Below are 14,667 nucleotides of genomic sequence, written 5' to 3' on the forward strand. Positions count from 1 at the left end.
TTTAACCAGGAGAAATCATATTGAGACTATAGTCTCTTTTTCAAATGATCCCTGGTCAAGAAAGGCAGCACTTAAAATCTAATAACATCCCAGTAGGACATAACACAACATCTAACAAAACAAAAGTTAATACAACAAAATTTAAAATGACATAATAATAATTATGACATAATAACAGACAAAAAACAACAATCTATACATTCACAAATATAGCTGAAGATTTCACAGATATATGATTTAAAATCCTTAAGTGATATAATAGTGCCTAGTTTCATCTGTTTCTGCAAAGCATTCCAGGTTGAGGGAGCATTATAACGGAAAGCAATTTTGCCAAATTCAGTTTTAACAACAGGTATATTAAAAAGAATACTGCTTTTTGATCTAAGGTTATATCTGTTGTTTTCTACTAAAGAAAAGACTGATAAATAAGAAGGCAACAGTCCAATTATTCCCTTATAAATAAAAATAAACCAATGATGCTGTCTACGAATTGAAAGCGGAGTCCAACCTGATAAACTATACAGCTTACAATGATGTGTAAAATAATCTGCTTTAGTAACAAAACGTAAAGCAGAATGATAAATAGAATACAGTGAACATAAAACAGACTTTGCTGCATGCATGTACAAAATATCCCCATAGTCTATGACAGATAAAAAGGTAGAAGCAACGAGTTCCTTTCTTACTTTCAAATTAAAACAAACCTTATTCCTATAATAAAAACCTAATTTAACTCTCAATCTTTTTACCAAGTTATCTACATGGGGTTTAAATGTAAGCTTATCATCCAATAAAAAACCCAAGTAATTATAACATGACACTCTTTCAATTTTCTGACCCTCTTGCGTATTAATATGTGGCAAATCCTGTACATTGCTGGAGTGAGTAAACAACATAAATTTTGTCTTTTTGGAATTAAGTACTAATTTAAATTTAAGTAAATTATTTTGTAGAGTTATAAAGGAATCCTGCAGTTTCTTTAATGCCTCATATGGAGTTTTAGCAAAACTGTATATGATAGTATCATCCGCATAGAGATGTACAGCTGCATTTATATTTGTACAAATACCATTTATGTAGATTGTAAACAACAAAGGTCCTAATATGGAACCTTGCGGTACTCCAACACTTAGTTTTGCCTCCCCAGACATAATACCTTCACAATTAACATATTGATATCTACTATTCAAATAATTATTAAACCATTTAACAACATTATCAGACATTCCAATTTTAGACAAACATTTTAACAAGATGGCATGATTAACCGTGTCAAAAGCTTTTGAGAGATCAATGAATAAGGCTGCACAAGACTTTTTACAATCAATAGCACTAATAATATCATCAACTACCTTTATGGCTGCTGTGATGGTACTATGCCCTTTCCTGAAACCTGACTGAGACGAAATGAGAATATTATTTACTGTTAAAAAATTCTTTAATTGATCACTAACCAATGACTCAAAGATTTTTGCCAATAAGGAAAGTTTTGAAATTAATGGCGCTGTAATGGCGACAAGCAGCAGTATGTGTGTAGAGTACTGAGTTGAGAGTGTTGTTTTAAAGTTAAACCTGTCCCAAATAACTAACTTTGCTTTTAAGCGATCTGTGCGTGACGGTGACAATAATGACTCACCTTAGTTTGACCGGTTGTTTTATTTTTTTTACGCTGTTATGCAAACTTTTGGGCGTACTCTGTGAACATCGGGAGTCCCATCAATACTCCTGTAAATTTCTCCTGTTCCTGCATAACTCTGGCGCGGGCATCGTGGATCCCACGGCGGCTCTTCCACCAGAGATCATCCGGTCGGCAGCCACTTCTACCGCAGTGAACCAGAGTTGGGCACCCAGGACAGGAGTGAGGAAAAGAGAGAGATGCGGAGGTGTACGGCAAAGATTGAAGCGACAAGGTCATCGTCGGATGCCTCTTCCTTCAATTATCCTCGCTAACGTCCAGTCCCTTCGTAATAAAGTGGACGAGCTTCAAGCAAAAGTAAAGTTCCTCTCGGAATATAGAAATTCCTGTTTAATCGCTCTGACAGAGACGTGGCTTAAAGAGCAGGATCCACTCTCCGATCTTGAGTTGGATGGGTTTGGGGAACCTGTCCGTCTTGACAGAGACCTCACAGTGACGGGAAAATCACTTGGTGGAGGTTTATGTCTTTATATAAATAAGAAATGGTGCAATACGGTGATCATCAGAGAAAAACTGTGTACCCCTGATATAGAACTCCTGTCCGTGTCTTTACGCCCATTTTACCTGCCCAGGGAATTCCCACAGATATTTGTGACACTTGTTTACATTCACCCGAAAGCCAATGCAGATTTAGCAACACGGGCTATGGTGAAGTGTGTGCAGCGGCTTCAGGGGATTTCACCTGAAGCACCGAACTTTATCATGGGCGATTTTAATAACTGTAAACCAGGGAAGTCCCTGTGTAATTTCTATCAATATGTCACCTGCGTAACACGACGGACCAAAAGTCTGGATCTTTGTTATGGATCCGTCAAAGGTGCTTTTAAATCATATAGCAGGGCTCCCCTCGGTATGTCTGACCACAACTCTGTTTATTTAGTTCCGTCCTACAAACCGGTACTGAAGAGAAACAAGCAGGAACGGAAATTGGTTCCGGTTTGGTCAGAGGACTCAATACAGTGTCTACAGGAGTGTTATGACTGCACGGACTGGGATTTATTTAAAAACGAATGTACGGATATTGATGAGCTCACAGAGACTGTCTCTGCGTACATTACTTTCTGTGAGGACCTAGTCATTCCTCGTAAATCCATTACCATATTTTCAAATAATAAGCCCTGGGTTTCTAAATCAGTAAAAAACTTAATTAATCAACGAAATATTAGTTTTAATCAGGGTAATATAAATCAATACAGGATACTTCAAAAACAAGTTAAAAAGGACCTCAAGCTTGCTAAACTTAATTATAAAGATAAAGTAGAAAACATGCTGAGCACAGGCAATTCACGACCTGCATGGGAGGGGGTGAAAGCCATGATGGGGATGCAGCCTAAGAAGTGTCCGATTTCTCTAAATGGCATGTCTGACCTTGCTCTTTCAAATGACTTAAATAGTTTTTATAATCGGTTCAGCATTAATGATTATAGCGAAGAGCTGTCCGTTTTTAATAACGTTGCCCCAGGGCATGGCAACATACACGTTGACAGGAATAAGGTTGTGACACTCTTCAGTGGTATAAAAGAAAGGAAAAGTCCTGGCCCCGATGGCATTGGGGGCCGTATATTAAAGAACTGTGCAGAACAGCTGGCAGACATATTTTGTTTTATTTTTAAAATGTCCTTACATCTGCACATTGTCCCTCGTGTTTGGAAAGACTCAATTATTGTTCCAGTGCCGAAAAATAAAGCTCCAAAGATTCTTAATGATTTTAGACCTGTGGCGCTCACGTCCCTCACTATGAAGACATTAGAAAGGATTGTGAAGGATGAACTTATGACGGCTGTCCAGGATCTTCTTGATCCGTTTCAATTTGCCTACAGATCGAATAGAGGAGTGGAAGACGCAGTATGTACTCTTTTAAATTTGATTTATACACATCTTGAGGGTGCAAAGAGCTTTGTGCGGCTGCTTTTTATAGATTTTTCTTCAGCCTTTAATTGCATTCAACCACATGTCTTAGCAGGGATTTTAAAAAATACTTTTAACATTGACCCCAGTCTTATCTGTTGGTTGATGAATTTTTTAACTAATAGATCTCAACGTGTAAGAGTGAATGGCATTTTATCTGATGTTCTCTTGTCCTCCACTGGTTCCCCACAGGGATGCGTCCTCTCCGCGGTCTTATTTATATTATATACAAATGCATGTCAAAGCCAACATACTAGGCGTCATATTATTAAGTATGCTGACGATTCAGTGATCGTGTCATTGTTGACACACAAGGACCCCGAGCATGGCCCTATTTTAAATGATTTTACAGAGTGGTGTAAGTCGTCTTTTATCGATATCAATACGGAAAAAACTAAAGAAATGTTGATTGATTTTAGAAAGAATCCTCCACTCCCCACCCACTCTTCCATAAATGATCAGGATATAGAAGTGGTGAAGCAATATAAATACCTTGGAATTATTATTGATGACAAACTCACCTTTGAGCCACAGGTAGACGCTGTCTGTAAAAAATCAAATCAACGTATGTTTTTTTACCGTAAACTTAGGAATTTTAATGTTGATAATACTTTTATGAGGATGTTTTACTGTTGTTTTATTGAATCCATTATTTCATTTGCTCTTGTGAGTTGGTTCGGGTCCCTTTCACTTAAAAACAAGAACAGGTTTCAAAACATAGTGAAAGTGTGCGGCAAAATTTCCCACAATTCTTTGCCTGGTTTAAACAATTTATATGAGATTAGGACGGTTAAAAAGGCACATTCAATTTTAGCTGATCCATGCCACCCATTGTACGGCTGTTTTATTTTGTTGCCGTCAGGTCGTAGATTCAAACTGCCTAAATGCAGTACCAACAGACACAAACATTCCTTTGTTCCCGCTGCTATAGGTGGTCTTAACAAGTTAATGTGAGTTGCGGACTTTTGTGTTGTATGTATTGAATTTATTCCTGTTGATTGTATGGTCGTTGTTTTGTGTAATGTGTATTGTATGCTGTTGCACAACAAATTTCCCCTCGGGGATAATAACGTTTCTTGAACTTGAACTTGAACTAGGACGATAATTGTCCATATTAGTTGGATCCCCATTTTTAAAAAGTGGGATTACTTGCGCTGTCTTCCAAGATCGAGGTATACTGTTTTGTTCTAAAGATAAATTAAAAATATAAGTTATTGGATCAACAATAATATGAGCTACAAGTTTCAAAAGGAAAGGGGCAATCCCATCAGGACCAGCTGACTTTTTACAATCTATATTTTGTAAAGCAAATAAAACCTTATCCCTTGAAATAGGTTCAAAAGTAAAAAGGTTCGAACCCCCAACATTGGGGTGAAAAAACCCTGGAGATGAAAGAGATTCTGGCTTTGATTTAAAATGGAGACCAGCAGTGGCAAAGTGATTATTAAAAAGATCAACTATATCTGTTTTATCTGATTTGTACGTTATTAACATTTACAATTTTAGGAAGTGCTGAAAATGAAGAGTTTTGTACCGTTTTTAATGAATTTATAGTTTTCCAAAATTTAAATTTTTTGTTGTCTCGTCAAGATAAAACTGTGACTTAACTTTACGTATGTGTGTAGTACATTTGTTTCTTAAATATCTAAAAGAAACCCAATAAATTTCTAGGCCAGATTTCCTTGCCTTTGCCCATGCCAAATCCCGTTCATGTAATAAAGTGGTTAATACATCAGAAAACCAGGGATTATTCCTCCCCTTTACTTTAAACTTTCTTAAAGGTGCTTGTTTATTTAAAATACCCATAAATGAATCTTTAAAATCCCAGATAGCACACGTACGTCGCGGAGATGTCTGCGCGATGTCTTGTTTTTAGTCTGGAAGACGTATTATTTAGGGCGTTTGCTCATCTGGAAGGCGTCGCCGAGACGTCCGACCCAGCTGTTTGCAAGACACCCAGCAGATCTTTACAAGATGTATGTTATTTAGAACGATGGCGAGCCGCCGTTTCCCAGATCTTTACAAGATGTTAGAACGGCAAGCCGCTCTTTCACAGATCTTTAGCAGATCTCTAAAAGACGCGGAGCCGCTCTTTCACAGATCTTTAGAAGAGCCTTAAAAGATGCGGAGCCGCTCTTTCACAGATCCCTAAAAGATGCGGAGCCGCCCCTTCCAAGATCTTTAGAAGAGCTTTAAAAGATGCGGAGCCGCTCTTTCACAGATCTTTAGCAGATCTTTAAAAGATGCGGAGCCGCTCTTTCCCAGATCTTAAGAAGAGCTTTAAAAGATGCGGAGCCGCTCTTTCCCAGATCTTTAGAAGAGCTTAGAAAGACGGTAAGCCGCTCTTTCCCAGATGTTTGTAAGATTACAAGATCCCTCATTAACAAATTGAATTGCCCTAAACTACAGCAAATTATTTCTACACACATCTACACATGCAAGCTGTGTCATCGATATTAAGTAATTAAAACAGCATTTTCAATTGATCTTAAAACAGGCAGTTGTTGATTTTATAAAACACATTTATTCAAATTAAACAATGAAATCTTTCATTCATTTATCTTTAAATATATTTTTTACATGACAGTATGCGAAAACAACAACATATAAACATATTTAAAATAATCAAAACCCTTCCTCGTCTGCTTTATTAATCTCCATTCTAAAATAAAACATTTCAAAAACTTACCAGGAAATAATGGTGATAGGCTGCTCTTTCTTTATAGCTTTAATTAGGATCTAGAAGATAAAATTACCCGGAAGTGTTATCATTGTTAAATAAATTACGGATGTGCGTCTTTACGTCAAGGTCGTGATTCTACATAACAACATCCGCTTGACCTCGCAATGCCAAGAAGAAGAAAGGCGTGGAACACATGCTTAAGGTATGTAGTAATAATGCATTTAAATAATAAACTGTTTGGTGTGGGATCATTTAAATAATACCTTGAAATTGGGTTGATAACAGTTATTCATGCTTTAATATTGATATTTCGCCCACCTGTCTGACGTTAATTTATTTTGATCGTTTATGTAACTAAGTCTTGTGTAAGATTCTAGAAAGATATAGTGGCTTACTTTTTTTTAAACGATCAGTATTATGGTTGATATTTGTATTGCACTTGTTAAAACATTTTTTGCCCCCATTTTTAATTTCATGAGCTGAACTTAAATATTTTCTATGTCCCCAAAAGGCCTATTTCTCTCAAATATTATTCACAAATCTGTCTAAATCTGTGTTAGTGTTGCGTTTATAATTGTGGTTAGTGTGTGTGTAAGGCACTGCCTGTGAAAACCCAGCTAAAGTCTTTTTTGTGATGTATTGTTTTCTACATAAAATCCTAAACAATGAAAAGAACATTTTGTAAAAATATCTTATCTTTAATATTGGCTGAGTAAGATTCTTTGTATAAACCCTCAGTCTGTTAATTTTGTCTCCAGCCTGTCAAGATCCTTCAGATGATGTTTGAGAAAAAGTCATCATCCTCTTCGTCACTCTTCATCCGTATTTAAGGTAACAAACACCTGCTTCCCACAAGAGACTGGACCGCTGAAGTCAGGTGGTCAGTCTTTATTTGCATTCATCCTAGAACCGTCAAGACTGCCTTTTTGCAGCTGCAATAGCAAAGATAAATGAATTAGGAGTGTAGCTTTTAAAATGATTTTACTATTAAATGCATTATTTTGATTTATTTAAACTTAAGAATCAAATAGGTGTGTAGTTTAGGAAAAATTCTTATAACTGCATTTGTCTGTTTTACAACAGATGTAACTAAGTATAAATTTACTGTTTTTTTTTTTATGTTGGATGGATCATCAGACCTGCACCTTCCTTGAACATGTTGGTAAGGTAACACTTCATCTGAGTAAATAGTCTCTTTCACACAGTAATTCTGGTAAATTACCATGAATTTACCAGAATGAATTTTCCAGTAAATACAAAAATGTGCTGTTCACACATGCAGTGACGTTCCGTCTTTTTACCAGTAAGACATCATTCACACATCAGTATCAAAATACCGGTAAACTCGGACAGAAAGCGGAAGTTACCTGTGGCGCGCGGCCGGCAAACTCCGTCCGTGTCGTATTTGTAAACGGCGGGTTATGACTTAATATCCACGGTCCGTATTTTGTTGTTTTCACATCTGTGGCAAACGGTCGCGAAGTTGCTCGTGACCAAACAACATTGCGTTAGGCGGCGTCAAACGGAACCTGCGCGTTTGCACATTAGGCTTCACAGATGGTGTGCTAAGGACGTCGGCAATTTGGCAATTAGATGGTAAGCTGTTTTAAACAACTTTGGTGAAGAAATGTGGATGTTAACTTCAGGTGTGCTCGACTTTTAAGCAACATGTGTGTGGAAACGTCCGTAAACAGTCTGGGGGAAACCGCGTCACCTGTATAAAAAACTTTCTGATTGGCCCGCCCGATCTGTCAGCGCGGTCTGACGTCATCTAAATGCCGGTAATGCTATATTTTTCGTTCACACACAGCGCTTACCGGCAAATTACCGTTAATCTTACAACCTGTCATACTGGTAAATTGGGAGCACTGATTTACCGGAAAGGTTCTGTTCACACATGACATGTTAACTGCAATTTACCAGTAAATTACCAGTAAAGACTGTATGTGTGAAAGGGACTACTGATGATGCTTTTTTATAAGAACTTTTTATAAATAAATATTATTAGTTTTTTTTAGGTAACTTACTCTGTATTTGTTCACGGTGGTCACCCCAGGGTCTCAGGACTCAAAACGAGTGGTCTATGGATTAAACAGAAAATGTAGTATAAACAAGTGTTAAGTTATGTCTTTAAATGCCACTAATAATGTGTTTCTGTTTTCCTTCTCATTATGCTAACAAACGCTCTTTTATCCCTCATGTTAGGTGGATCAACACTCCAACCATCTGCATTAGGGACTGAATAAAGGATGCCCTCTGTAGCTGGGAATGTTAGATCAGGTAATTTGCATTTGATATATTTTTAAAGACACACACTAATGCTGCTTGTACACCGCCAGCGACTAGCAACACAATCTCATTCATTCCAATGGAAGCTAGGGATGCTCCCATCGATCGGCCGCAGATCGGTATCGGCCGATAATGGCATTAAATGACTCGATCGGTCCTCGCTAAATTTGTCGATCTCATGAACTGATCTTTCTGTTTACTTTTGTCATCATAGGGCTCCTGAATGGGGCTGCAGTTAGAGACCATTTTTACGCAGTGCGAGCATTTTTATAACCCGTGGCTCATGAGCGATGTGCAGATTTGCATTTCTCTCTTTGCCTTTACAGAGATATGTGTATTTTCTATGAGGACGCGGTCCGGTTCTAACAGCGCGACCCGTCTTCACATCCCCATCAAACAGCGTATACAACACATATCTATCGCGGACATTGTATCCTCATGCCGAAAGTTTATTATTTGCATGTGTTTTAAAGTTTTGAGCGTTTAAACTTTCATTTTCCTCACAGCTGCTCTCGTCTGCATACACCCGCCGCGCACACACACAGCAGCCTGTCATCAGTGCACGTGAACAGAGCGATCTCTGTCAAGTCTTAAAGCTACAGTAACCTAATTCATCTCTCAATAAAATCACTCTCTGCTCTTCACTAAAGAACTGTTGTACTTCATACGAATGCTTGTATATTTAATTCATACAGTAAAGACTTTTAACTGTTTTATTTTCATTACTTTTAACAGACATAAACCTTTTTAAAGGCATATTACATTTCTTTTTCAAGAAGAAATATTTGTTGTGCTAATTAATTTAATTCTCTATAAAAACAATAATTTGCATAATTACTGAAAATAATATAACAAAGGCAACATCTGTGGTATTACTTTATCTAGAAAAAATGTTAAAAGTTACAGTCATCAAAGAGCTTGCATATCAGCTTGAAAAATCGGTATCGGCATTGGTATCGGCCGATCACGAAGACAACAAATCGGTGATCGGTATCGGCCTGCAAAAATCCTGATCGGAGCATCCCTAATGGAAGCTTTGCCCCATTCAGCAACATGAGCAACTGTGACCATCGACAACAGGAAGTGGGCATGTCCAGCTATGCCACAACGTTGAGGAAAGTTTAACTTGATGAAGGACTTTTGGGAGCAACTACCAATGAGAGTGAAGCAGTGAAGTTCGTGTCATCACTCTTTAGTCATTTACTGAGAGGATTGTTACTCATTTATTTGTAGTTTTTACTAGGACAACCAGAATTGGGCACGCCTTCTGATAAACTCATTAAAAGAAATGGCTGACACACAGTGACTAGGTTGTTGGCGGTGTAAATGCAGCATAAGGCCTTAAACGGTCTGTGGCAAATATTTTAGCACCCAAAATAAATAGGGGTGATGCTTTTAAAGGAAAACACCACAGCTTTTCAATATTCTACTATGTTCCTACCTCAACTTAGATAAATTAATACACCCCCATCCCCCATCAATGCATGCACTCAATATCCGCACAGCGCGTCGTGAATGCGCCAGCACCCAGCCCAGCCCCATTCACTCCTCAGAGCGCAGTAACATCATCACTCCTGACTACTCCACCTCTTTTGAGTTTGAGCGAGAGGTGGAGTAATCAGGAGTGATGATGTTACTGTGCGCCGAGGTCGAAGTGCTGCAAACTTAGTGCTCTTTTGCCATACAATATAGTTCTCATTTTTAACCGCTTAAAAAATTGCCACGTTTTATTTTGTGCCACCATACTTACTCGTGTAACTACTTTAAATAGGGAAAACATGAAAGGGTTGGGTGGCTTCTAAATTCATCCCTGTTTGGATCCTAAGGAATGAATGGGGCTAGCCTAAATGCTAACACATTCACAACACGCTGTACAAAGATTCTACAAGTGCACGCATTGAAAAAAGATGGGTATGTATTAAAGGTAAAAACATAGTAACATTTTGGAAAGCGGTGGTGTTTTCCATTTAAAGGGATAGTTCACTCAAAAATGAAAATAATGTAATTAATGACTCACCCTCATGTTGTTCCAAACTTGAAAGACCTCCGTTCATCTTCGGAACACAGTGTAAGATGTTTTAGATTTAGTCCGAGAGCTTTCTGACCCTCCAAAAAATGTATGTGCTGTATACTGTCTAATTTCCAGAAAGTTAATTAAAACATCATTAAAGTAGTTCATGTGACATCAGTGGCTCAGTTAGAATTTGTTGAAGCATCATTAATACATTTTGGTCCAAAAATAACTATTTATTCAGCATTGTCTTCTCTTCCGGGTCTGTTGCGAATGCGCGTGCACAATGGCGCTGCTGACGTGTTATCCTCAGAAATGTTTGCGAAGATTTTGTTTGCGAAGATTGTTTGCGAAGATTTTGTTTACAGCGTCTCCCTCAGACTGTAAACGAAAAAAAGCTTGGGTGCACCAGATAACACGCCAGCAGCGTCGTACGGCAGCAGTGTCATGCACACGGTTCACAACAGACCTGAAAGAGAAGACAATGCCGAATTAAGTCGTTATTTTTGGACCTAAATGTATTTTTGATGCTTCAACAAATTCTAACTGACCCACTGATGTCACATGAACTACTTTGATGATGTTTTTATTACCTAACTGGACATGAACAGCACACCGCACACACACCTTTAATGGAGGGCCAGCAAACTCCCGGACCACATCCAAAACATCCCAAACAGCGTTTCCGAAGATGAACGGAGGACTTTAGGGTATTATTTAAATCAACTAAAAGAAAAACAATCTTTAAATGGTTAGTAAAATTGAGGTCAGATTTTTGAAAACTTACTGTCTTGATGGTCATCCAAAGTTCTCGGTGCAGAAAATCTGTTTTGTATGGATCAGAGTTAGACATTGTCATGTAATATATAACAATGTAATAGCAAGTGTTATGTTGTTTTTGAAAATGCTGTGAAAATGAAAAAAAAGCTATTTGTTTATCCACTATGCTATCAAATGCTCTTTTACCTTGCATGTTAGGCGGATCAACATTCCATCCATCTGCATTAGGATCTACCTTAGAGACACTCACTGGAGCTGTAAAGGGAAGCAGGTAAGTTGCACAACCCATCAAGCCTTTGTGGGGAAAAAGGTTTCTTGTAGAATTCTTAGACTAGCAATTTTTGTGTGAGAACTTTAACATGATAGAAATTGTTAAACTACAAATATGGTCAACCATGAAGCCATCTGAGTCTATATTGTCTGAGAGAAATTCTTACTCAAGAATCTGCATATGGACTCTATGCACGATTAACTTCCGCGTTTGACTCACGGCTGCTATTCAGTTTCCGGTACGGGATATTTAAAACGGATTGACGGCAGAATCGCTCAAATGTACTCGGTTGTTTGCTGAATTTACCCAAATTTACAACCTGTGGTTTGTGAAGAATTGTCCAGATGTGCAAACTCGAGAAAGGTTACAAGTTGTATGTGTCGTCTCTGTATAATCATTAAGATATGTTCAGCTAGCCTGTACTAGCAGAGCGTACATCGTGCTATTTTTACGATTCGAACAGCAGGCTAATCGCGCTGGTATATTACGTCTTTGTAATGTTAAAGTATGTTAAAGTAATGTTAAAGTGTCAGGTTAAATAAGAGATTCATGTACACATCGATTGTCAAAACATTTTTACTTGGTTATTTTTGAGTTAGTATCCTGACACATTTGAGAATCTAAAGAACAAAGCAAAAAAGACTTAACTATTGTAAAGTCTGTTGTAGAACTATATTTTTCCCATTATTTGTCACCCCGTTTATTTAGTTTGTTGTGTGTGTGTGTTTTTTTTCTCTGAAGTTATTCTTGTTGTCATTGATATTATATTTCCATTTGTCTTTTGCATTTGTTATTAATAAAGAATACATAAATATCGAAAATATGAGTTTCAACTGTTCTAACATTTAGCTTGTATAACCAAAGATGTTATCTTTGCTAGTACTGATAATAACAGTTATACCAATTTATCAATAACAGATGAATAGCACTGTTATCAGTGCAATTTTTATCTAAAAGTATTGGTAATGCAGATACAGGGTAGCAGTGTAGAAGTTGGCATGCTTTCCAGTGAGTCGCTGTAAACGCTATGACACAGCAGTGGTGGCTAGAAGTTCGGTCCTAAAAAATATACTTTCATACGTTTAAATGTCATTATGGTATTAAGTGTGGAGTATAAGTTATTTCTATGTAAAGTAAACAAGCATCAACAAAATTTGCTGTGTTATTTTGGCTGTTTGTGCAACCAAACAGCCAAAATAACATAGCGCTCTATGACTGGCGGAAGTAGTCCAGCATCCTGAGATATCCCCGGAAACACGTCAAGCGCTGCCGTGCATAGAGTCCATTGCTATAGATATGCAGAGTACTTATCTTGAAACAGTCGTAAAATATTAATGTTTTTTGTTTTGTAGGTCACTTACTTTTCATTCGTCCTTGTTGGTCACCCCAGGGTCTCTAGAGTGAAAATTACTCAATCTATGGATTAAACAGAAAATGTAGTTTTATGAAGTGGTATGTTGTCTTTAAATGCCATTAAAAATGTGTTTCTGTTTTCTGTCTCATATAAAAAATACTCTTTAACCTGCCCACTGGAGCTGGGATTGGTTAGCTGCATTTTTTACATTAACAAATAAACACACTAAATCCTAGGCTTGAACCTGCCTTAGGTTTTAGCATCCAAATTAACTAGGGGTGCTGATTTTTAAAGGAACACGCCCACATTTTGGGAATTTAGCTTATTCACAGTATCCCCCAGAGTTAGATAAGTCCATACATACCATTCTCATATCCGTGCATGCTGTAACTCTGTCTGACGCAGCCCCCGCTAGCTTAGCTTAGAACAAAAGACTGGTAGTGAATTTGACTATACAAATCACAACACATAATAGGAAAATGTTTGCGTTATTTTGTCATGTTTGGAAGCCGTATGCTAGATGGAGCCATTCACTTCCAGTCTTTGTGCTAAGCTAAGCTAGCGGGGGCTGCATCAGACAGAGTTACAGCACGCATAGGGATGAGAAAGGTATGTATGGACTTATCTAACTCTGGGGGATATGGTGAATAAGCTAAATTCCCAAAATGTGGGCGTGTTCTTTAAGGATTTAGGGGTATTTTTGAAGTTAAATGAAGCCGTTTTACCTTTTAAACTGTCTCTTTTATAAGGACTTACTGAATTTCTTTTTTCAGCAATTTGGGACATTCTTCCAGTTGTCGGCAACTTTGTGAAAAAGGCTGGAAACTAAAATGCAGGTACTGTTTCATTCTTTTGTTTTTTACAGCTATTGTGTTATTAATTGTACTGTCTATTAATTAATGATTTTATACAGTGTAACTGATTCTGCTTACCTGACTCATGCAGAATTCTGGCCTGGTGTTTGGTCCATGCTGTCTTTGGCTCTTGCATCTCCATCATCCTGACCCTCTTTAGCAGCCTGTCCATGTATTTATTTGGAGGCCACCATGAGCACCCATCTGCATAATATGACTTTGTTACTCAGTTGTCCATGCTCCTACAAATTCTACATTTTTTTGTAAAGCTGCAACAAGTTGAAACCCTATAATTATTAACATTTGATTTTGAATGATGTAATTCAAATACATGAATAAGTAACAAAAGCAGAAATATATTAATTAAGACATTACCTTTTTGTTGATTGTTTACTGATCTATAAATCATTTTGCATTCTCATAATTGATCATCATAACTTGGTATACAGTGGATGTGTGGCTGTAGATAACTTTCTGAAGTCAATTTAAAAAGGCAAAAGTTAATAAATGCTAAATTGGTCAAATATACATTGTTGTATTTTCACCATTTTGATCTTATTTAGGCATTTCATAACTTGAGGGAAATTTACGTATACTGATGTTTCAAATCAAATATTAATTTATTAATGACAGCTAATCATTTTATAAAGATTTTTTATAACAATATTTATTTATATAATATCAATTTAATACATTTATTTCGTTACACCTACATCACTGAGCGCAAGGGAGTGCAGCCAACAAATACATTCAGGTGTGTTTGACTTAACACCGAGATGCGCAGACAGCACGTGGTATGACATCAAGTACCGCGAGAGTTT

General features: G+C 37.3%; 1 long non-coding RNA gene across 2 annotated transcripts; it reads right to left on the reverse strand.

The window, feature by feature from the left end:
• Positions 1-7,082: 7,082 nt before the first annotated feature.
• LOC141352916 (uncharacterized) lies at positions 7,083-14,363 on the reverse strand. Of its 2 annotated transcripts, XR_012359974.1 has the most exons (8): positions 14,222-14,363; positions 13,925-14,050; positions 13,749-13,817; positions 13,000-13,054; positions 11,554-11,622; positions 11,375-11,412; positions 8,315-8,368; positions 7,083-7,219 (listed from the first exon to the last, which is right to left on the reverse strand). It is a non-coding gene; the product is annotated as an uncharacterized lncRNA (long non-coding RNA). The 2 variants fall into 2 exon arrangements; XR_012359975.1 differs by lacking the exons at positions 7,083-7,219; positions 8,315-8,368 and adding an exon at positions 10,727-11,056.
• Between the last annotated feature and the right edge of the window lie 304 nt (positions 14,364-14,667).

This window comes from Misgurnus anguillicaudatus, chromosome 21, assembly GCF_027580225.2.
Source record: "Misgurnus anguillicaudatus chromosome 21, ASM2758022v2, whole genome shotgun sequence".
Taxonomy (NCBI): Eukaryota; Metazoa; Chordata; class Actinopteri; order Cypriniformes; family Cobitidae; genus Misgurnus; species Misgurnus anguillicaudatus.